Source organism: Bombina bombina, chromosome 1, assembly GCF_027579735.1.
Source record: "Bombina bombina isolate aBomBom1 chromosome 1, aBomBom1.pri, whole genome shotgun sequence".
Taxonomy (NCBI): Eukaryota; Metazoa; Chordata; class Amphibia; order Anura; family Bombinatoridae; genus Bombina; species Bombina bombina.
In genome coordinates this window covers 786,496,508-786,523,144 of record NC_069499.1, presented here as the reverse complement: position 1 = coordinate 786,523,144, position 26,637 = coordinate 786,496,508, and positions in this window count along the sequence as shown.

Below are 26,637 nucleotides of genomic sequence, written 5' to 3'. Positions count from 1 at the left end.
AGTCCTACTGCCAGTTTCTGGAAGACACCTTCTTCAAGCAGTGGTACAGGAAGAAGTCTGCATCCTTTAAGAAAAACATGATTTTTATGCAGGACAATGCTCCATCACACGCGTCCAAGTACTCCACAGCGTGGCTGGCAAGAAAGGGTATAAAAGAAGAAAATCTAATGACATGGCCTCCTTGTTCACCTGATCTGAACCCCATTGAGAACCTGTGGTCCATCATCAAATGTGAGATTTACAAGGAGGGAAAACAGTACACCTCTCTGAACAGTGTCTGGGAGGCTGTGGTTGCTGCTGCACGCAATGTTGATGGTGAACAGATCAAAACACTGACAGAATCCATGGATGGCAGGCTTTTGAGTGTCCTTGCAAAGAAAGGTGGCTATATTGGTCACTGATTTGTTTTTGTTTTGTTTTTGAATGTCAGAAATGTATATTTGTGAATGTTGAGATGTTATATTGGTTTCACTGGTAAAAATAAATAATTGAAATGGGTATATATTTGTTTTTTGTTACGTTGCCTAATAATTATGCACAGTAATAGTCACCTGCACACACAGATATCCCCCTAAAATAGCTATAACTAAAAACAAGCTAAAAACTACTTCCAAAACTATTCAGCTTTGATATTAATGAGTTTTTTGGGTTCATTGAGAACATGGTTGTTGTTCAATAATAAAATTAATCCTCAAAAATACAACTTGCCTAATAATTCTGCACTCCCTGTATGTGCACATTTTGATTTTGAGAGAATTGGAAAGTTTTTTTTTTTTTAAATTGCATGTTCTATGTGAATTGTAAACGTTTAATTTTGAGTTTAGTGTTCCTTTAATATGGTTACTCAGTTGTTGTATTGCATTAGGCAATTGAAAATCTGCTGCTCTCCACACCTCTCCTACCACCAGGAATATTAGCTTATATTTGCCTCCTATATTTCTCACAACTAGAGCCAGGAACAAATGGAGGAATCATGCACCCCTACTAGGCAACCAGGAAAATTTATTTGTGATACAACTAATAAATAAAACATTTGGAGAGCATAGGAGTGGACTGGTGTTATACCATTAAGTGACCCTTCAAAATTTGCTGCCACTAATTAATCCTGACAGCGTGATTTGTACTGAATGTCCCTAGTGTACTATGTGAGAGATATAGCGCACCTGCGCTATCTGACATGTAGATTTTAGCATCTTCCAAACTATCGCTTGAGCTATAAAAGCACTCTTAATTGCGCTTGAGTGATGTTAACACACATCGCTAAATTGTTTGTGCTTTATTTGTAATCTAAGACTAAATATTGCATACATAAATGGGTAATGCTTTACAGTGCTTCAATACCATATCATTTTCATTTTTTACATCAAGGAATTGTGTATCTATCATTTGAAGGTGCAGTCATTTTCTTTTACTCCTCTGTTGAACGAGGGCTGGTTTGAAAATTAACAAGGAAAAAGTGAAATTCACCGAGATTATTTCACAATCCCACAAGATCACAGCAACGTAAAGTGTAAACTCAGCGCTGATGACGCTGATTGGTTGCGCTTTTTTTCCCATGAAAATTAAGAGGAACTGAATTGTAAATGTTCATGATAGAGTGCACACACTTATAGAAACTGTGCACAGCAGGAGTAGGCTGTATTTTTTTTTTTTTTTGTAATTTTCAAACAAGCTTTATTGGTAATATCAGGTGCAGACATTACATGCATATCGAAATATTTACAGGGAAATAAAATCTTACAATTATACATGTTATCACAGACATCAGATTATATATAGTTTGAGTTCTTAGAAGACAGTGTGAAAAGTCTGTTAGAAACTGAGGATGATCATCAATCTGGTAACCTTTGGGAAAGGCTCAGCATCAGTTGCGTTCATTACCATTTTTTTAACATTGTTACCTTATTAATGATGTGTGAAACTTTGAGATAAATCATCAGAGTATAATTTCTTCTAAAACCCAAATTACAATTATATTGACCTCTCATGTGCCTAAGAATAAGTTAACATATTAAAGATTTTGGGCACGCATTTGTGAAAAGCTTAATTCATTAGGGGGGATCAGAGGGAGAGGAAGATAAGGGGTCATGCATGGTTAAGGCGGTTCACTCCCAGCTACAGCTAATACTAATCTTGCATAATCTAGATTTGACTGTGAGGCTCAGTAACTAATAGGCAGCTTTTAGTACTTTATATAAGCTGGCTGTAGGGTACATGTAGGGGGCACTATTCTCATTACCGGGTATGCTTGGGGACATAATGCAGAGGTGCTTTACTTCTCTTTATCTAGCAGTGAAAGGGCTGCAACATTACTGTTAATGTCCTTAGACTCTCTGTCTTCGATTAGATGGTTTTCCCATATTAGGTGTGGAGCTCTACTCTCTGAAGTAGGACACTTTATATTTTGAGGGGATACATCCAGCGCTTAGTTTGTTCCATATACCATGGGCCTCGGCCGCAGGCCTCATGGAGGGAGATTGTGCCTAATAACTGCCCCTTTAGTTCATTAATTGCATCACATTATTAACAACATTTCAGGACTCTGATTAAGCAGCTAGGTTTGAGTTTATGGGGCCCCTTTCTCCCCAGTCCTATTCATATTGAGGCACAGTCGTATACCAAGCCGATCAAGCTCTTTAACTGATATTACTTTGCATCATGTATATCTTAAATACTCAAGGTTTATAACAGAACACATAAACCAACCAAGTTAAACTGGGAACATCGTATAACTACTAAAACATCACATAAAGTAACATACACATCTCCAACTCACTGCATATTTTGAACACTTTGCCGCAAAATTATTCCAGCTTATATTTGCAGTGGGTGATAAACGTACTTTTACTTCATGTGACGTGTACGCCGATAGAAATGAATCCATGTATAGAGAGGCCAGGGGTAGCACTGCATGGTCAACTGCGATAATATAGGACCTGACTGTTTACTGTTTTGGTTGAACTCCTTACAGAAAGCTGGATAAAATAAGTAAGATGATTTATGAAAGGATTGTTGTGCATTATATGCAAGTCTGACAGTGAAATAGTTTTAACAGTCTTTTTGCTGGTCTCCTAAGATACAGTATATGTTTTTGTGCAATATGTTATGGAATAAAGATTCCTCGCCAACTCCTCTCTCGCCAATGAGAGAGCAGAGTTTACTGGTTCCTCTGGAATGCTAATGTCTGTTAATTATTTACAATAGTGTTTCCATGGTATGCACTTTCTGAAGTATATAGCTGCTTTTTGTTTCATGTCCTATGGCTTTATTCTTCAGTATTTGTGGAAACAATTTGAAATATATTTCTGTAAACCTTTTTTTTTATTTCAAGACCAGTCTTAATGCTTGCTTTTACTCCTAAAACATCTACTACCAGTTTCATATTTTATTTGCTAAAGGCATCTTAAAGTATTGCAGATTTATCATGAATGTTATTTCACAAGGCAATTTTTTTTACAGTAGCCTATGTTCCATACAATACTATAAACAATTTAAAGGGTCATTTACATGTAAATTCTGCTGAACTGGATCTCTATAACCCAATAACCCCATTTTCAAATTTGCAATATATACTCCATTCATATATACTCCATGCTTAGGACAATTAATGTATCCAATTGTGTATGGTTAAAGAAAACAAGCACAAAAACATGTTCCACCAAGTGAAAACATATTTCCCTCTCTCTGTGTGTTCTCCAGAACTATCCACCTCCCTCTGTCCTACATTTTCTCTCCCTTCCTCTGTTCTCCCTTCTCTGTCTCTCCCACTATCCCCCCTCTCTACCTCTGTCCTCCCCCTCTCTCTTCATCTGTTTCCCCATCTTTCCCACTGTTCTTCCCCCATCTCGCTCTGCCCCCACCTCTGTTCCATCTCCTCTCTCCCCCTGTTCTCTGCTATCTCTATTTTTCTCTGTTCTCCCCCTCTCTCTCTTCCTCTGTTCTCCCCTCCCTCACTACCTCTGTTCTCCCCCTCTCTCTCTTTTCCTCTTCTCCCCTATCTCTCTTCCTCTGTTCTACCCATCTCTCTTCCTTTTCTTCTCCCCCTATCTATCTTCATCTGTTCTCCCCATCTCTCTTCCTTTCTTCTCCCCCATCTATCTTCCTCTGTTTTCCCCCTTACTCTCTTCAACTGTTCACCCTATCTATTTATTGTCCTCTGTTCTCTTACACTTTTCTCCCCCTCTCTCTCTTCCTCTTTTCTCTCCTCTCTCTCTCTCTTCCTCTGTTTTTCCCCTCACTCTCATTCTCTGTTCTACCCCTATCTCTCTTCCTTTGTTCTACCCCTCTCTCTCTTCTTCTGTTCACTCCCTATTTCTCTCTTCTCCTGATCTCTCCTCTCAAAGTTTTCTCAATTTAATGTGGAATGACCAGGCAACTAAATAGGGTTTTATTCAGCACAGGAAAAAGCATAGCACTGTAATGCATTTTCAAACATTCTGGGCTAGATTACAAGTGGCGCGCTAATAATAGTGTGGGTCGCGATACCCAATATTGCTGGACCGTGCTTACATTAGTGAGCGACTTGTTATTACAAGTCCATGGTAAATTGCATTTACGAGAGAAGGGTTAGTACGGCTGACATTACCCTAGCACAACCTATACTTTCAATGGAGATCGCAAATACAAGTTGAATGTTATAGTTTGAGCTCTAGCAAAAGCCGAAGCTGTGCTAGAAATGTTATTGCAATGTGAAAACTGAAGTAAAATGTAAGGGTTAAAAAAAATTGCACAGATTTTAACCAAAAAATATTAACATAAACTATTACACTCATATGTACACTTTTTATTAAAAAATATAATTTAAATATTGATAAAAGGGTTTTAAAAGACTTAAAAAGGGATATGGTATATGGCAAGGCATTGACTTGGGAGGGCTCCAATGTATGTATATATTTATATATATATATATATATATATATATATATATATATATATATATATATATATATAAGGTATTGAAGGAAGTCTAAATATTTGTATGTGTGTACACATGTGGATAAATTAGTATACATCTGTATTTATAGGCATAAAGATGTATGTGAACACATACACACATATTTACACATATATGCATTTGAGCCCTTCCCTGTCAAATATCTTGAAATATGCAATATCATTTTTATTCTTTTTTTTTAATATGTTTTAATGTGTTTTGAATAGAAATACTTTAAATCCCTATGTTCTTCACTTGGAAAAAAATGTTCTTTTTATTTTTATTAAATATATATATATATATATATATATATTTGTATATACAAATGCTATCTATCATCTATCTATCTATCTATCTATCAACTATCTATTTATCTATCTGTATATATAAATCTATATATAGGTATAGATTTATATTTTACAAAATCTATTCAGATATGTATTGAAATATAATTTTGAAATAAAAATAATATTTTCTTTGATGTGAAGAACATAGGAATTTAAAGTAGTTGGTTTAGCACACAAGTGATAAATAAAAGGCATTTCTTTAGCGTGCCCCATTAAAGTCTAGGGAAAGAAGGAGTTACGTGGTTGCAAAATTTTAAGTCCTGAAGTGAGCCTGATTCTTGCCCTCTCGCATTACATTTTTACATTCAAGTTGAAATACGTGTGCTAATGCGAACGTGCAATTTTTTTTACTTTGATCACAGTTATTGCTAAAGCAAGAAAAAAGTGTCACACGTAATCTGGCCCTCTATTTTTGATGGTAGAGAAAAAAATGTTTGAGCATTGTATCCCTTACATAAAAACACTATTTTTAATGAAAAAAAAATATATATTTAAATTGTATTTATATTATTTTATTCAAAAGCATATATTTTTAAATTTAAGTTTCAAAAATTGTGATTTGAGGCCTTATACAGCTAGTAAAACAATAGGCCACCAATAGAAACAAACAGGTAATGCATACTGTTGTTTGGTCCACAGCTTTGCTAAGCATAACATGAGAAAGTTACAATGCATCAGTCAGTCCCATAGAAAATATGGACTTTTGCTAACAAGTGTTAGCTAACATTGGCTCGCACTATGCGACTGTGATCCTTATTACTACTTTATTTGCTGGACTACAGCAAGTGCTATTGGTAACACTGATGGCCAGATTACAAGTTGTCCGCTAAAAAAAAATGTCATTTGCGTACAAAAATCACTCAAATTAACTTTTAACGTGGGCAGTTTAGCGCTCCTATTACAAGTTGAAAGTAAATGGTTTGTGTGCATGCGAAACCCCTTGCAAGCTGACTTTAGGACTTTGGATATTGTGAACCTGTTAACTTCTTCTCCCTATAGACTTCAATGGACCATGCTTTTAAAAAAAAATACACAATACAGAGTAAAAATTATTTTTAACGTTTTAAGGTATTTGAGTAGAAAGTGTTTATATTTTGTATTTGCATATATGTGTATATATGTGTATACATGTGTTTTTATATATATATATATATATATATATATAAAAGAAAATTATTCAGTGCTAGGAGAGTATTGAGGATCTATTTGTCTTATTTCACATATGTATTCCCACATATTGCAAGTATATGTTTTAGACAGAAACTGATTAAGTGTCCAATAGTCCCACACGAGTTTAAATTGTATAGTCTTTGGAGCTGTAATTGTTCATACAGTCCGCAGTACTGGTTCCTGTGTGCCACAAGACCCGGCAGACCGTCTGCTAAGGAGCAATCCCCCGTAGAGTGAGGTCCCTCCCGAGTGTCTGAAAGAGTATAGAAATAGACAGGCGCACAGAGGCACTCCTAGTGTAATATGTTTTATATATATGTACACATGAAAACAGAAGAAATATCCACACTCACTTGGTTTTACCTCATCCAATATGAAGTATTTAATCAGCACTGTGTTAGTAGATGTTAACTCCTTGTTGACTCCTTGGTCAGAAGTCCTCCAGCACCTCTTGAATGGCCCAGTATTTTCAGGATCCTTTAAAGATGATAGCCCCTCAGAACTATGGAGCTTGCCACAGATTATAAGGGGTTAAAGGGGTTTCACTGCTGTTACTGCAGTGTAAAGGAATGTATAACATGGGTTGTTTATGTTTAAAACCAAGATATTTAATGTTTACAGTTGGATATTATTAACAAATGTGTACACAAATTAAAAGTTTAAAAAGCATCAAGAGACTTTCCTCCAATACTTAGAGGAATACTTCAATAACCAGTTGTTAAAAAAGAGCCGTAGTCAGAACTCCTGTTCCCTGCTGACTAATTTGCTCTTGCGTGGTAAACAAATATAACTATGTTTAGCAATGTGCAGCAGCTGTTAACTTGCTTTGCTCCGTGTGAGAACACTGAATGTCGTGACGTGTGGCGGGGCGGAGCCTAACGCGTTTCACAACCAATAGGTTGCTTCATCAGAGGTAAGGACCGCCCCCCAACCTAGATGCTTTTATGCGTTAGTGTGCTGGCAATTAGCCTATTGATGGCCCCTTGACCGCCATCTTGATGTAGGGCAATGTGTTTTCATGTATTTAGTACATCTTAAAAAACGGAACACTGTAAAATTGCTTTAACAACATTTTGAAGCTAATGGAGGTGAATTAGACCTGAAAAAACTTATAGTTTATAGTAGGTGACATATTGTTAGTTATTCCCATACTTCATGTGCATTAACAAGTTTCCCTTGTAAGTGATAAGATACTATGTATCTATATCCATTTGTATTATGTATTTTATCATACATGTGAAAAACACTTGTGCTTACACTTATACATATGTATACATCTCAGTGCACACACATAGAAAAATGAGTGCACTGTATTGAAAATTTAGGAGGTAGTAAAACAATTGTTTGTGTTATTATAACATGTCTAAGACTAAAAACTTAAAAATAAAAATAGGAGGTATAAGTTAAAAACCTTATAAAAGCCTTTATAAAAGTTGCATGTGAGCTTTGAGATAGAGGAAAGCAGCAAGGTCAATATAATTGTTTAACCCTTTTGGTTCCAGAGTATCCATTGTATGTATCCCAAAGGTTTCCCTCTTCCCTCATTCTTATTTTTACCATGTACCTGGGAAAAATGGTTTATCAGTGGGTTTTTTAAAACACCAGCTTCAATGTTTTTCATATGCTCTAAACAACGTATCTTTAGACCTCGTTTTGTGCGCCGTATATATCTCATTGGAGTGCTACATGTATATTCCAACATGTATACCACGTGATCAGATCTACAATTAAGCATACTTTTAATTGGAAATGTATCTCCATTAGTTCCACTATCTACAAATTATAATATTTTTTGTTTTTATGGATATGTGCACAACAAACACAGTTTTTACGTGAACATTTAAAAAAACCTTTAATATCAGTTATCTTTCCATTATTTTTATTTTTCTTATTGGTGGTTCTTATCACACTGGGAGCTAGCAGGTTTTTTAAATTTTTGTTTTTCTTGTAAGTAATGTTTGGTTTGTCTTCAAAAGCATTTTTCAGTATTGGGTCATTTTTTAGTATTGACCAGTAGTGATGTCGCGAATTGTTCGCCGGCGAATAGTTCCCAGGGAACATAGTTTGTTCGCGTTCGCAACAGCGGGCGAACATATGCGATGTTCGATCCGCCCCCTATTCATCATTATTGAGTAAACTTTGACCCTGTATCTCACAGTCTGCAGACACATTCCAGCCAATCAACAGCAGACCCTCCCTCCCAGACCCTCCCAGCTCCTGGACAGCAGCCATTTTAGATTTATTCGGAAGCTGCATTCTTAGTGAGAGGAGGGACAGTGTAGCTGCTGCTGATTTAATAGGGAAATTGATAGCTAAGCTAGTGTATTCAGTGTCCACTACAGTCCTGAAGGACTCATCTGATCTCTGCTGTAAGGACAAAGTTTGAGGAATTGAGAGGGCGCTAAAAGCTAAGTTTTCCACCACACTTAGTCAAATATTAACATAAACACAACAATATTTTGAGTTAATAACTTTACTTCACAAAAAATTAAAGTGCAATAATATAACAATTCAATATATAGAGATTAGTAAAAGGAACGTCTCTCTTAGTGGTTAAAATGATTGTTTAAAATGTAGGATCTGGAATACCACCTTAAAAATACTCGAAAAAATGCTTGAAAAATATTAAGTATACGTTGTGTTGAGATTCAGCAAATATTGGTTACAATGTTAATACCAGTCTTAGGATTCAATCTATCCCAATTCTTGATGTGTTGTAACAAAGTTCTTATGTCGGCTGATCAAGAAGTATTGCAATTTCACAAATAGTGTCAGCGTAAAAAATGTGTAATTCTGATGTTGATATGACCCCCTTAAAAGTGGTTAACGATGGATATTGAACACCTTAATAACAGATCTTATTCTTACTCACACTTTCTTTTCTGAAGTGGCTTAATAACGATCTTTATGCTCACAATGTTGGAGGTTAACACAGGTAGGCAATATCTCCCAATATTTTTACACTCTTGCTCGTGTCGGCTGAACCCGGTCAGCGTTCTTGGAGACTGCTCATCACTCCAGATTCCTTGTGCGCCAGATTATTAAGAAATCGAAGGGGAGAAATGATGTCCACAGACCCGCACTTAGCGTGGAACACGCGCAGGCAAAATTGTAAAAACTAGGTACCTAGATTTTAAAGATGAGTATAAAGTCCTTAGCAGGATACAACACAAAGTCAATCTACGCGTTTCACCCGTTAGGTAGGGCTTTTTCAAGATACTGGTTGTTCCCGGGACAGGATTTAAATATTCACTGAAATGTATTCATTGGTTGTAGCTCTTACCAATAAAAGGTGGAAGTTGGTCAGAGTTGATTTTGCTTAAGGTGGTTTAATGGGTTCAATTCCATGGGGTCAGTCGCTTTTTCAAAAAGGCAGACTCCACATAATAATATATAAATATTTTTGCTAAATAAAAATTATTTTGCAATCAAAAAATATATAAAAAATTGTATTTTGTTAAGGTGGTGAAAACAGAGGTGGTATTCCATAATAAAAATACAGTTTAAAATTATATATTCTGTATAGAATAATTCAAACAATTTATAAATTTAATCTACTATTACTTATGATGAATTGATAACTTATTACTATATTAGGTTAAACACTAAACTTATAGTCACTAGCTTCTATGTCAAGTTATTCTAGAAAATAGGGAAAAAACATTTTTGATTTGTTTCAGCAGACTTACATAACCAGTGGTTACAATAAAAGACTTAATAATTACATCTAAAAAATAATAGCAATAATTAATTTATTAAATTTTATAAAAATCCTTTTAAAATTACTACTCTCATATCAGTTCATTATCTTAGATTTAAAAGTATTTCCTTATGTTTAAATTTATGAATTGTTATATCTTAACTCCTAAGAAAGGGGATAGGTCTATCTCTGAATTAAGGCCTCGGGGGAAAAGGGTATCGAATTTATAAATTAATTCAGCTTCCTTTTTAAGGAGCTTACCCTCAAAATCACCCCCTCTCCAGTCTCCTCTGACTTTACATATTCCCCAAAATTTTAAATTTTGTAAATTATTTTTATGAATCTCTCTAAAGTGCTTATATAAATGAGTGTCTAAGTTGTCTTTTTCAATATTGCAGAGATGTTCTCTGATCCTGTCGCGTAATAGTCTAGTAGTCTCTCCAATATAAAATAAATCACATGAGCATTTTAAAAGGTATATGACGGGCGTGGCCACGCAGCAGACATGGAAGGTCGCACTTTTGGGAGCTCTCTAAATATTTATCTATAAACGCCTAATTATTCCTGAAGTTTTAAGCCAATTTAGCTCAGACTTACTTTATAAGATACCTTAATGTGAGGTGACTCTGAATATGGACACTGGATATACCATAATCTCAGATGAACAAATCTAGCTCACTGAAAGCGCTACTGAGGACCTGAAATAGAGCTTGCAACACTCTCCAGCCCCGACTGCCCGGGTTAGAGTTGACATCCTCATACTACTTTGAACCCGCACTATTCTGAATATGGAGGGAGAATATCTACTAATAAAGGCACTACTCAGTAGTCTGGACCGGCAGATCTCTAATACCTTTCAAAATCTTACACATGTGCTTAGGTCCACCATGGGCACAGGAAACAACTACGCAGTCAAAATGGCGGAGACAATTGTTAGCTGTACACAGAGTACAGTGCCTCAACACGCCGCAAATTCATGCCTTCTCATCACTCGCAATTTTGGAAACCATTTTGCCCGAGACCTAGAGGTACTGAAGCAGCAAAATACCTTACTACTTGAAGATGAATCTACCTCTGATGGATCGGTTCCTGGTATGGAGATCAAGGGATGCTTGGTGGAGCTTCTCTCAAGCGGCAATCAGGTCGGTGGGACCGGCCTCCTAATACACCCTGATAACAGCCCCAGCACTTGGAGCCACAGTGGCCAGATAGCGACTAGGTCGGAGAAGAGTTGTCCTGTATACGGACCTAAGAAGGTACACTATGCTGGCCTATTGTACCAGACAGGCTCGATGACCCTAGCCCACGCAACCCCAAACAGTCTGAACCGCTATGATCTGCAGCAGAATAGACTGATTTTGCTCAAGCCCTGGGTGCTGTCTTGTGGCTCACGGCATCCAGACCGCTTCTCAGCTTCTGGAGTTGGTTGACTGTTCCATTCGTGGTGGCATATTGGAACTTTATGGCACTGAAGACACATCTGTTATTGTTCTTTCCTCATGCTGAGGAATGTTTGTCAGGCTGGCTCCAATCATGTCATTTAGACAAGCCCTATACTATCGTTGTGGTTTAGTTTGCAATACATTTAAAATCCTTTATTTGTGCCTCAGTTTATACCCTCCTAGTGCAATTTGTGCATATACTAGTTTTGCTCTTTGATACAATTTTTTTCTCTTTTTAAATTACCTTTATAATACATCAGTTACTATAACACACTGTTTACATGGATATCCAAGCATCCATTTAATAATAGTCTATTTCAGTCACACACCTCACCCTGCATAATTGTGGTTATACATATTTACAGTCATTCAGGTCCAAAAGCCTATTAACCCTTCCCACGCACTTCTACCTCACCATAATAGTCCTATCTTTTGCGCTCATGTATCTACAATGCGCATAAAAAACTATCTTCCTGAGAGGTATAGGTGTGTATATTTTTATTTTATTCACTGCAAGGCACGTAGTAAGCTCGCAATCTCACCCACTTTCATTATACGGATAGTTTACTTACCACACACTAATACCAGGATCCACATGGATAATGCATATTTGTATATCTGATTTTTATTAGAGCTCCCATATACTCTCAACTCTCTGACTAATCTATGTATTTACATTGAAATTCGCTTTACAGCACATATTTTTGCGCTCTCCCACTATCCGTATTATAGCTGCTGCGCTACCACATAAAATTAGTTACTAACCTTGCATATGCCATAACAAAAGTGCACATGAGTACATCAGAGTAACCTTCTGAGCCATAATCTCCACTTTTCCTCTAAAACTATAATAAGGCCCAAGATATTTCTACACCTGGCTATCATACTCCCTGTAAGTCACACACACTGCACCTAGGACATGTCCTCCTTCCCCTCCCACATCTTTACTTTACGTACGGCTCTCGCCTGTTGCACCCTTGTTCCTAATGTCTCCCATAATCATTATACTTGCTATATAACTATATACTTATAAATTAGTCTTAAGAAGCTACCATCTGACACAACATTATTAATAAAACTAGTCCAAGAGTGACCAGGACAGTAGCTACTTCACATCTCTGTTCTAAAAGAAAATGAAGTCTCATTTAAGTTTGCATAGCTTATCTCAATTTCTGTTGTTTTTCATTTATGATGTAGACACCTGTTAATAATAAGAATGGTTAACCGTATGCCTTTCTTAACCAGGCAGACAGACTGTCTTACCTCATCACTAACTAATTGTAACGGAGACTTTTATAGCGTCTAAGATATCATTATCTGAAAAGTTAATATATATTCACATAGGGGCCTAGTTATCAAGCCGTCAACCTCAAATACGCTGGAATTCCGCAGCGTATTTGTGGCGAGGCTGATTCGCCTTAGTTATCAAAGGCTCGAGACCGGCAAAAGTAGAATTTTGTGACGTAAACTTCGATCCGCCGGACTCAGTCCGACACAGATCGATTCTTACGTCACTCCAGATGTTCCGCACACAAGTGCGGCACAATCTCACTACTTTTGCTAGTTATCAAAAAACTAGCAGGTACGCTCGGCACTTTTACGGACCAGCGTACCTGGTTTTCAAAGCGCCAGCCTGGAGGCGGCGGATCCCATAGGAATCAATGGGAGTCTGACCATAGCGAAAGTACAAGTTCGCTGCTGCCCGACATCCCATTGATTTCTATGGGAGCTGTCTGCACCTAACACCCTAACATGTACCCCGAGTCTAAACACTGCTAATCTGTCCCCCCTACACCGCCGCAACTAAATAAAGTTATTACCCCCTAAACCGCCGCTCACAGAGCCCACCGCAACTATAATAAATGTATTAACCCCTAAACCGCCGCTCCCGGAGCCCACCGCAACTATAATAAATGTATTAACCCCTAAACCGCCGCTCCCGGAGCCCACCGCAACTATAATAAATGTATTAACCCATAAACCGCCGCTCCCGGAGCCCACCGCCACCTACATTATACCTATTAACCCCTATCCTGCCCCCCTATACCGCCGCCCTCTATAATAACGTTATTAACCTCTAAACCTAAGTCTAACACTAACCCTAATGCCCCCTTTACTTAAATATTAATTAAATAAATGTAAATAATATTTCTATTATTAACTAAATTAATCCTATTTAAAACTAAATGCTTACCTGTAAAATAAACCCTAATATAGCTACAATATAAATAATAATTATATTGTAGCTATCTTAGGATTTATTTTTATTTTACAGGCAACTTTCAATTTATTTTAACTAGGTCCAATAGCTATTAAATAGTTATTAACTATTTAATAGCTTACCTAGCTAAAATAAAGAGAAATTTACCTGTAAAATAAAAACTAACCTAAGTTACAATTACACCTAACACTACACTATACTTTAATATATTATTCCTATTTAAAACTAAATACTTACCTATAAAATAAACCCTAAGATAGCTGCAATATAATTAATAATTACATTGTAGCTATCTTAAGATTTATATTTATTTTACAGGTAACTTTGTATTTATTTTAGCTAGTTAGAATAGTTATTAAATAGTTATTAACTATTTAATAACTACCTAGCTAAAAGAAATACAAAATTACCTGTAAAATAAATCCTAACCTAAGTTACAATTAAACCTAATACTACACTATCATTAAATTAATTAAATAAACTACCTACAAATAACTACAATTAAATACAATTACATAAACTAACTAAAGTACAAAAAATAATAAAAGCTAAGTTACAGAAAATAAAAAAATAAGTTACAAACATTTTACAAATATTACAACAATTTTAAGCTACTTACACCTAATCTAAGCCCCTAATAAAATAACAAACCCCCCCAAAATAAAAAAATGCCCTACCCTATTCTAAATTAAATAAAGTTCAAAGCTCTTTTACCTTACCAGCCCTTAAAAGGGCCATTTGTGGGGGCATGCCCCCAAAAGTTCAGCTCTTTTGCCTGTAAATGAAAACTACAACCCCCCCAACATTAAAACCCACCACCCACATACCCCTAATCTAACCCAAACCCCCCTTACAAAAACCTAACACTAATCCCCTGAAGATCATCCTACCTTGAGTCGTCTTCACTCAGCCGAGCAGCGATGGAACCCAAGTGGACATCCGGACCGGCAGAAGTGATCATCCAAGGGGCGCTGAAGAAATCTTCCATCCGATGAAGTCATCATCCAGGCGGTGCTGAAGAAGTCTTCGATCCGGGCGATGTCATCTTCCAAGCCGGGTCTTGAATCTTCCTTCCGCCGACGCGGAACCTCCTTCTTCACCGACGGACTACGACGAATGAAGGCTCCTTTAAGGGACGTCATCCAAGATGGCGTCCCCTCAATTCCGATTGGCTGATAGGATTCTATCAGCCAATCGGAATTAAGGTAGGAAAAATCTGATTGGCTGATGGAATCAGCCAATCAGATTGAGCTCGCATTCTATTGGCTGTTCCGATCAGCCAATAGAATGCGAGCTCAATCTGATTGGCTGATTGGATCAGCCAATCGGATTGAACTTGAATCTGATTGGCTGATTCCATCAGCCAATCAGATTTTTCCTTCCTTAATTCCGATTGGCTGATAGAATCCTATCAGCCAATCGGAATTGAGGGCGCGCCATCTTGGATGACGTCCCTTAAAGGAGCCTTCATTCGTCGTAGTCCGTCGGTGAAGAAGGATGTTCCGCGGCGGCGGAAGGAAGATTCAAGACCCGGCTTGGAAGATGACATCGCCCGGATCGAAGACTTCTTCAGCGCCTGCCTGGATGATGACTTCATCGGATGGAAGATTTCTTCAGCGCCCCTTGGATGATCACTTATGCCGGTCCGGATGTCCACTTGGGTTCCATCGCTGCTCGGCTGAGTGAAGACGACTCAAGGTAGGATGATCTTCAGGGGATTAGTGTTAGGTTTTTGTAAGGGGGGTTTGGGTTAGATTAGGGGTATGTGGGTGGTGGGTTTTAATGTTGGGGGGGGGTTGTATTTTTCATTTACAGGCAAAAGAGCTGAACTTTTGGGGGCATGCCCCCACAAATGGCCCTTTTAAGGGCTGGTAAGGTAAAAGAGCTTTGAACTTTATTTAATTTACAATAGGGTAGGGCATTTTTTTATTTTGGGGGGGTTTGTTATTTTATTAGGGGGCTTAGATTAGGTGTAAGTAGCTTAAAATTGTTGTAATATTTGTAAAATGTTTGTAACTTATTTTTTTATTTTCTGTAACTTAGCTTTTTTTATTTTTTGTACTTTAGTTAGTTTATGTAATTGTATTTAATTGTAGTTATTTGTAGGTAGTTTATTTAATTAATTTAATGATAGTGTAGTGTTAGGTTTAATTGTAACAGGTTAGGATTTATTTTACAGGTAATTTTGTATTTCTTTTAGCTAGGTAGTTATTAAATAGTTAATAACTATTTAATAACTATTCTAACTAGCTAAAATAAATACAAAGTTACCTGTAAAATAAATATAAATCATAAGATAGCTACAATATAATTATTATTTATATTGTAGCTATCTTAGGGTTTATTTTACAGGTAAGTATTTAGTTTTAAATAGGAATAATTTATTTAATGATAGTGTAGTGTTAGGTGTAATTGTAACGTAGGTTAGTTGTTATTTTACAGGTTAATTTCTCTTTATTTTAGATAGGTAGGTATTAAATAGTTAATAACTATTTAATAACTATTGTACCTAGTTAAAATAAATTGAAAGTTGCCTGTAAAATAAAAATAAATCCTAAGATAGCTACAATATAATTATTATTTATATTGTAGCTATATTAGGGTTTATTTTAAAGGTAAGTATTTAGTTTTAAATAGGATTAATTTATTTCATAATATAAATATTATTTAGATTTATTTAATTAATATTTAAGTTAGGGGGGCGTTAGGGTTAGTGTTAGACATCAGTTTAGGGGTTAATAAATTTATTACAGTGGCGGCGTCGTAGTGGGGGGCAGGATAGGGGTTAATAAATGTATTATAGGTGGCGACGGTGTAGGGGGGGCAGGATAGGGGTTAATAGGTTTAATATAGGTTGCGGCGGGTTCAGGGAGCGGCGGTTTAGGGGTTAAACTATTTATTTAGTTGCGGCGAGGTGTGGGATCAGCAGGATAGGGGTTAATAATTTTATTATAGAGGGCGACGGTATAGGGGGGGCAGGATAGGGGTTACTAGGTATATTGTAGGTGGCGGTGGGCTCCGGGAGCGGCGGTTTAGGGGTTAATACATTTATAAGAGTTGCGGCAGGGTCTAGGAGCGGCGGTTTAGGGGTTAGTAACTTTATTGAGTTGCGGGAGGCTCCAGGGGGCGCCGGTATAGGGGGTAGAACAGTGCAGTTTAGTGTGGGTGCTTAGTGACAGGCTAGCAATAAAGCTGGGAAAAAGCCGAAGAGCAGCGAGATCGGATGAGTGATAACTCTCACAGTCCGCTGTTCATCGCCCGCGGCTTTTTGACAGCTTTATTTGATAACTTAGGCGAACGTATTCAAGGTCCGCGGCGGCGAAGGTAGGCGAGCTTAGGCGGACGTATTGGGCCGGCGAAGCCAGAAAAGTAGACGGCTTGATAACTACCCCCCAGTGTCTACAAGAGACGAACCTGATATTTTTCTATATGTTGTATTATATATGACTGTTTAGCTCTATTTATTTATTTTATGGCTTAAGTAACAAATCCCTCACCAATCTCTCCCTGGCCCAAAAGCGACCACTCCAAATGCTAACCCCCCTCTAATTATAAGCTTAGTAAGGCCCAAGGGAATTGCAATTGTTTTAGGAGGACTTAATTGCAGATAATATTTGGGGGGAAAAAAAAGTGCAAGAAATAATCTGGTTGTAACTCATTAGCCCTACGCTTATGCTTAAATGGTTATCTATTAGTTACTTGCAACGCCCCCCCTCCCCTCCCCTCATTCTTATTTCGAGCGGCTTTTGCCCGCTGCTTACCCCCCCCCCCCATAACCACTACTAAGGTCCAAAAGCGGCCTCACAAATGCCAATTTCCCTCCTCACCTTTCATTGGAATTCTCAGGTCCAAAAGTGACCCCTACTTCGAGTAAAACAGGGAACCCTAACTAATATATAAAAATGAGGTTTCATTCTTAGACATTTGTACTTTTCAATCATCATTACATACCACCATGTATTATATGAATGAATAGTCAAATATTGACTTGTGATATGTAATGCTTATTTCCGAAGTTCAAACATGATCACATATATTATTTTAGCTTCACCCTCAAAACTGTTTCCCTCATTAGCTATCTAAGTGCTTTAGCGAGTATCTAAAGGGTCTCATGACCAGTTTAAAGAGAGTATCAAACTTCTTATCCTTGATATTGTCTGGACTATTACTCTCGTGCTCAATAGATATTTGTTTGTAACGGGAATGCTGCGCTTCTAAACGTGGCAGGTCTATTTAAATTGTTTTGAATGGAAAGGTAATACTGTATCTGTACATTGATGTCTGTTAAGTTTTTATTGTTCTCATCTCTAATAACCTCAATAAAAATAAAATTTATATATAAAAAAAAAAGGTATATGACACCCTTATGAGAACATCTTATGGTGTATTTAATTTTAAAGTCTACACTTCTCCATGTAATATGGATACAACTAGTTTTGCTACTATACCTACAAGCCCTACAGGAAAGACAGGGAAAGAAACCTTTTAGATTGTGCCCTCTGAGATCTTGATCTACCATAGTGATACTGTCTTTCTTCAATTCGCTGGGTGCAAGAATTTGCTTTAAATTTTTGGCTTTTCTAAAAATAAATTTTGGTTTATATGCTAAAAGGTCTCCTATTAAGGGGTCTTTTTTAACTATGTGCCAGTGTCTCATGATTATTTTACGTAATGTATGATGATCATCATTACAATTTGTTATTAGTGCTACGTCATACTCATTTTTATTATCTCTATTGAGCGATGTACTTTTATCTTTATACTGTAAGAGAGAACTTCTTTCAGTTGTTTTGGCTACTACTAGTTCATGCTCACTGTAACCTCTTTCATAAAATCTCTGTTGGAGAACATTAACTTGAGTCTCAAAGTCTACATACTTTGAACAATTTTTTCTAATTCTAAGATACTTACCTGTGGGTATATTGCTTTTCCATCTCTCACGGTGGCAACTCTTTTTGTGTACGTACCCATTACAGTCTACTTGTTTAAAAAATGTTCTGGTAGCTAGACTGCCCTCATCCACAAATATTTCTAAATCCAAAAAGGAGGGCAGTCTAGCTACCAGAACGTTTTTTAAACAAGTAGACTGAATTAGAAAAAAATGTTCAAAGTATGTAGACTTTGAGACTCAAGTTAATGTTCTCCAACAGAGATTTTATGAAAGAGGTTACAGTGAGCAAGAACTAGTAGTAGCTATGACTAGAGCCAAAACAACTGAAAGAAGTTCTCTCTTACAGTATAAAGATAAAAGTACATCGCTCACTAGAGATAATAAAAATGAGTATGACGTAGCACTAATAACAAATTATAATGATGATCATCATACATTACGTAAAATAATCATGAGACACTGGCACATAGTTAAAAAAGACCCCTTAATAGGAGACCTTTTAGCATATAAACCAAAAATTATTTTTAGAAAAGCCAGAAATTTAAAGCAAATTCTTGCACCCAGCAAATTGAAGAAAGACAGTATCACTATGGTAGATCAAGATCTCAGAGGGCACAATCTAAAAGGTTTCTTTCCCTGTCTTTCCTGTAGGGCTTGTAGGTATAGTAGCAAAACTAGTTCTATCCATATTACAGGGACAAGTGTAGACTTTAAAATTAAAGACACCATAAGATGTTCTCATAAGGGTGTCATATACCTTTTAAAATGCTCATGTGATTTATTTTATATTGGAGAGACTACTAGACTATTACGCGACAGGATCAGAGAACATCTCTGCAATATTGAAAAAGGGAACTTAGACACTCATTTATATAAGCACTTTAGAGAGATTCATAAAAATAATTTACAACATTTAAAATTTTGGGGAATATGTAAAGTCAGAGGAGACTGGAGAGGGGGTGATTTTGAGGGTAAGCTCCTTAAAAAGGAAGCTGAACTAATTTATAAATTTGATACCCTTTTCCCCCGAGGCCTTAATTCAGAGATAGACCTATCCCCTTTCTTAGGAGTTAAGATATAACAATTCATAAATTTAAACATAAGGAAATACTTTTAAATCTAAGATAATGAACTGATATGAGAGTAGTAATTTTAAAAGGATTTTTTATAAAATGTAATAAATTAATTATTGCTATTATTTTTTAAATGTAATTATTAAGTCTTTTATTGTAACCACTGGTTATGTAAGTCTGCTGAAACAAATCAAATTTTTTTTTTCCTATTTTCTAGAATAACTTGACATAGAAGCTAGTGACTATAAGTTTAGTGTTTAACCTAATATAGTAATAAGTTATCAATTCATCATAAGTAATAGTAGATTAAATTTATAAATTGTTTGAATTATTCTATACAGAATATATAAATTTAAACTGTATTTTTATTATGGAATACCACCTCTGGTTTCACCACCTTAACGAAATACAATTTTTTATATATTTTTTGATTGCAAAATAATTTTTATTTAGCAAAAATATTTATATATTATTATGTGGAGTCTGCCTTTTTGAAAAAGCGACTGACCCCATGGAATTGAACCCATTAAACCACCTTAAGCAAAATCAACTCTGACCAACTTCCACCTTTAATTGGTAAGAGCTACAACCAATGAATAAATTTCAGTGAATATTTAAATCCTGTCCCGGGAACAACCAGTATCTTGAAAAAGCCCTACCTAATGGGTGAAACGCGTAGATTGACTTTGTGTTGTATCCTGCTAAGGACTTTATCCTCATCTTTAAAATCTAGGTACCTAGTTTTTACAATTTTGCCCGCGCGTGTTCGTGGCTAAGTGCGGGTCTGTGGACATCATTTCTCCCCTTCGATTTCTTAATAATCTGGCGCACAAGGAATCTGGAGTGACGAGCAGTCTCCAAGAACACTTACCGGGTTCAGCCGACACGAGCAAGAGTGTAAAAATATTGGGAGATATTGCCTACCTGTGTTAACCTCCAACATTGTGAGCATAAAGATCATTATTAAGCCACTTCGGAAAAGAAAGTGTGAGTAAGAATAAGATATGTTATTAAGGTGTTCAATATCCATCGTTAACCACTTTTAAGGGGGTCATATTAACATCAGAATTACACATTTTTTACGCTGACACTATTTGTGAAATTGCAATACTTCTTGATCAGCCAACATAAGAACTTTGTTACAACACATCAAGAATTGGGATAGATTGAATCCTAAGACTGGTATTAACATTGTAACCAATATTTGCTGAATCTCAACACAACGTATACTTAATATTTTTCAAGCATTTTTTCGAGTATTTTTAAGGTGGTATTCCAGATCCTACATTTTAAACAATCATTTTAACCACTAAGGGAGACGTCCCTTTTACTAATCTCTGTATATTGAATTGTTATATTATTGCACTTTAATTTTTTGTGAAGTAAAGTTATTAACTCAAAATATTGTTGTGTTTATGTTAATATTTGACTAAGTGTGGTGGAAAACTTAGCTTTTTGCGCCCTCTCAATTCCTCAAACTTTGTTTTAATTGTGACAGTCCTGGGGTTACTGTTTTAGAGTGGCTTAGTTTTTCCTTCAGTAACTAGCGCAATATTTTCATATTTACCTCTGCTGTAAGGACAGCACCCCAAAAAGCCCTTTTTAGGGCTATAACATCGGTCTGTTTTTTTTCCCTGTGTAATCTAATTGCAGTTGCCTGCCTGCCAAGCCACTTGCCCAGTGCCACCACTCATATCTGGTGTAACAGTAGTGTAAATTAAAAAAAAAAAAAAAAAAAATTGACTGTGAAACATCAGTCTGCTTGTGTAATCTAATTGCAGTTGCCTGCCTGCCAGCGTGTGTGCCAGGCCCACTTGCCCAGTGCCACCACTCATATCTGGTGTAACAGTAGTGTAAATTAAAAAAAAAAAACTTTTTTGACTGTGAAACATCAGTCTGCTAGTGTAATCTAATTACAGTTGCCTGCCTGCCAGCGTGTGTGCAAGACTCACAGCGTATACTGTGCCCACTTGCCCAGTGCCACCACTCATATCTGGTGTAACAGTAGTGTAAATTTAAAAAAAAAAAACTTTTTTGACTGTGAAACATCAGTCTGCTTGTGTAATCTAATTGCAGTTGCCTGCCTGCCAGCGTGTGTGCAAGACTCACAGCGTATACTGTGCCCACTTGCCCAGTGCCACCACTCATATCTGGTGTAACAGTAGTGTAAATTTAAAAAAAAAACTTTTTTGACTGTGAAACATCAGTCTGCTAGTGTAATCTAAATGCAGTTGCCTGCCTGCCAGCGTGTGTGCAAGACTCACAGCGTATACTGTGCCCACTTGCCCAGTGCCACCACTCATATCTGGTGTAACAGTAGTGTAAATTTAAAAAAAAAAACTTTTTTGACAGTGAAACATCAGTCTGCTTGTGTAATCTAATGCAGTTGCCTGCCTGCCAACGTATGTGCCAGGCCCACTTGCCCAGTGACACCACTCATATCTAGTGTAACAGAAGTGTAAATTTAAAAAAAAAAAAAACTTTTTTGACTGTGAAACATCAGTCTGCTTGTGTAATCTAATTGCAGTTGCCTGCCTACCAGAGTGTGTGCCAGGCCCACTTGCCCAGTGCCACCACTCATATCTGGTGTAACAGTAGTGTAAATTAAAAAAAAAAACTTTTTTGACTGTGAAACATCAGTCTGCTAGTGTAATCTAATTGCAGTTGCCTGCCTGTCAGCGTGTGTGCCAGGCTCACAGCATATACTGTGCCCACTTGCCCAGTGCCACCACTCATATCTGGTGTAACAATAGTGTATATTTAAAAAAAAAAACTTTTTTGACTGTGAAACAATAGTCTGCTATTGTAATCTAATTGCAGTTGCCTGCCAGCGTGTCTGCCAAGTTCACAGTGTATACTGTGCCCACTTGCCCAGTGCCACCACTCATATCTGGTGTAACAGTAATGTAAATTTAAAAAAAAAAAACTTTTTTGACTGTGAAACATCAGTCTGCTTGTGTAATCTAATTGCAGTTGCCTGCCTGCCAGCGTGTGTGCCAGGTTCACAGCCTATACTGCGCCCACTTGCCAAGTGCCACCACTCATATCTTTTTTAATAGTAGTATAAGTGTACATTTAAAACAAAAAAAAACTTTTTGGACTGTGAAACATCAGTCTGCTTTTTTGTGTAAGGATCACAGCATATACTGTGCCCACTTGCCCAGTGCCACCACTCATATCTTGTTTAATAGTAGTATAAGTGTACATTTAAAACAAAAAAAAACCTTTTTGGACTGTGAAACATCAGTCTGCTTTTTTGTGTCAGGCTCACAGCATATACTGTGCCCACTTGCCCAGTGCCACCACTCATATCTTGTTTAATAGTAGTGTAAGTGTACATTTATAAAAAAAATAAAAAAAATTTGGACTGTGAAACATCAGTCTGCTTTTAGGTGTCAGGCTCACAGCGTATACTGTGCCCACTTGCCCAGTTCCACCACTCATATCTTGTTTAATAGTAGTTTAAGTGTACATTTAAAACAAAAAAAAACTTTTTGTACTGTGAAACATCAGTCTGCTTTTTTTTGTCAGGCTCACAGCGTATACTGTGCCCACTTGCCCAGTGCCACCACTCATATCTTGTTTAATAGTAGTATAAGTGTACATTTAAAAAAAAAAAAAAACTTTTTTGACTGTGAAACATCAGTCTGCTTTTTTGTGTCAGGCTCACAGCGTATACTGCGCCCACTTGCCCAGTGCCACCACTCATATCTTGTTTAATAGTAGTGTAAGTGTACATTTAAAAAAAACAAAAAACTTTTTGGACTGTGAAACATCAGTCTGCTTTTTTGTGTCAGGCTCACAGCGTATACTGTGCCCACTTGCCCAGTGCCACCACTCATATCTTGTTTAATAGTAGTGTAAGTGTACATTTAAAAAAAAAAAAAACTTTTTGGACTGTGAAACATCAGTCTGCTTTTTTGTGTCAGGATCACAGCATATACTGTGCCCACTTGCCCAGTGCCACCACTCATATCTTGTTTAAAAGTAGTGTAAGTGTACATTTAAAAAAAAAAAAAATTTGGACTGTGAAACATCAGTCTGCTTTTAGGTGTCAGGCTCACAGCGTATACTGTGCCCACTTGCCCAGTGCCACCACTCATATCTTGTTTAATAGTAGTATAAGTGTACATTTAAAACAAAAAAAAACTTTTTGGACTGTGAAACATCAGTCTGCTTTTTTGTGTCAGGCTCACAGCGTATACTGTGCCCACTTGCCCAGTGCCACCACTCATATCATGTTTAATAGTAGTATGAGTGTACATTTAAAAAAAAAAAAAACTTTTTTGACTGTGAAACATCAGTCTGCTTTTTTGTGTCAGGCTCACAGCGTATACTGCGCCCACTTACCCAGTGCCACCAATCATATCTTGTTTAATAGTAGTGTAAGTGTACATTTAAAAAAAAAAAAAACTTTTTGGACTGTGAAACATCAGTCTGATTTTTTGTGTCAGGCTCACAGCGTATATTGTGCCCACTTGCCCAGTGCCACCACTCATATCTTGTTTAATAGTAGTGTAAGTGTACATTTAAAACAAAAAAAAATTTTTGGACTGTGAAACATCAGTTTGCTTTTTTGTGTCAGGCTCAAAGCATATACTGTGCCCACTTGCCCAGTGCCACCACTCATATCTTGTTTAATAGTAGTGTAAGTGTACATTTAAAAAAAAAAAAAATTTGGACTGTGAAACATCAGTCTGCTTTTAGGTGTCAGGCTCACAGCGTATACTGTGCCCACTTGCCCAGTGCCACCACTCATATCTTGTTTAATAGTAGTATAAGTGTACATTTAAAACAAAAAAAACCTTTTTGGACTGTGAAACATCAGTCTGCTTTTTTGTGTCAGGCTCACAGCGTATACTGTGCCCACTTGCCCAGTGCCACCACTCATATCATGTTTAATAGTAGTATGAGTGTACATTTAAAAAAAAAAAAAATTTTTGACTGTGAAACATCAGTCTGCTTTTTTGTGTCAGGCTCACAGTGTATACTGCGCCCACTTATCCAGTGCCACCAATCATATCTTGTTTAATAGTAGTGTAAGTGTACATTTAAAAAAAAAAAAACTTTTTGGACTGTGAAACATCAGTCTGCTTTTTTGTGTCAGGCTCACAGCGTATACTGTGCCCACTTGCCCAGTGCCACCACTCATATCTTGTTTAATAGTAGTGTAAGTGTACATTTAAAAAAATAAAAAGTTTTTGGACTGTGAAACATCAGTCTGCTTTTTTGTGTCAGGCTCACAGCGTATACTGCGCCCACTTGCCCAGTGCCACCACTCATATCTTGTTTAATAATAGTGTAAGTGTACATTTAAAACAAAAAAAACTTTTTGGACTGTGAAACATCAGTCTGCTTTTTTGTGTCAGGCTCACAGCATATACTGTGCCCACTTGCCCAGTGCCACCACTCATATCTTGTTTAATAGTAGTGTAAGTGTACATTTAAAACAAAAAGCACAGCATATACTGTGCCAACTTGCCCAGTGCCACCAATCATATCTTGTTTAATAGTAGTGTAAGTGTACATTTAAAACAAAAAAAAACTTTTTGGACTGTGAAACATCAGTCTGCTTTTTTGTGTCAGGCTCACAGCGTATACTGTGCCCACTTGCCCAGTGCCACCACTCATATCTTGTTTAATAGTAGTATAAGTGTAAATTTAAAAAAAAAACAAAACTTTTTTGACATTTTAAAAAAAAAAAAACTTTTTGGACTGTGAAACATCAGTCTGATTTTTTGTGTCAGGCTCACAGCGTATATTGTGCCCACTTGCCCAGTGCCACCACTCATATCTTGTTTAATAGTAGTGTAAGTGTACTTTTAAAACAAAAAAAAACTTTTTGGACTGTGAAACATCAGTCTGCTTTTTTGTGTCAGGCTCACAGCGTATACTGTGCCCACTTGTCCAGTGCCACCACTCATATCTTGTTTAATAGTAGTGTAAGTGTACATTTAAAAAAAAACAAAAAACTTTTTGGACTGTGAAACATCAGTCTGCTTTTTTGTGTCAGGCTCACAGCGTATACTGTGCCCACTTGCCCAGTGCCACCACTCATATCTTGTTTAATAGTAGTGTAAGTGTACATTTAAAAAAAAAAATTTTGGACTGTGAAACATCAGTCTGATTTTTTGTGTCAGGCTCACAGCGTATACTGTGCCCACTTGCCCAGTGCCACCACTCATATCTTGTTTAATAGTAGTGTAAGTGTACATTTAAAACAAAAAAAAACTTTTTGGACTGTGAAAATCAGTCTGCTTTTTTGTGTCAGGCTCACAGCGTATACTGTGCCCACTTGTCCAGTGCCACCACTCATATCTTGTTTAATAGTAGTGTAAGTGTACATTTAAAACAAAAAAAAACTTTTTGGACTGTGAAACATCAGTCTGCTTTTTTGTGTCAGGCTCACAGCATATACTGTGCCCACTTGTCCAGTGCCACCACTCATATCTTGTTTAATAGTAGTGTAAGTGTACATTTAAAAAAAAAAAAAATTTGGACTGTGAAACATCAGTCTGCTTTTAGGTGTCAGGCTCACAGCGTATACTGTGCCCACTTGCCCAGTGCCACCACTCATATCTTGTTTAATAGTAGTATAAGTCTACATTTAAAACAAAAAAAACTTTTTGGACTGTGAAAAATCAGTCTGCTTTTTTGTGTCAGGCTCACAGCGTATACTGTGCCCACTTGCCCAGTTCCACCACTCATATCTTGTTTAATAGTAGTATGAGTGTACATTTAAAAAAAAAAAAAATTTGACTGTGAAACATCAGTCTGCTTTTTTGTGTCAGGCTCACAGCGTTTACTGTGACCACTTGTCCAGTACCACCACTCATATCTTGTTTAATAGTAGTGTAAGT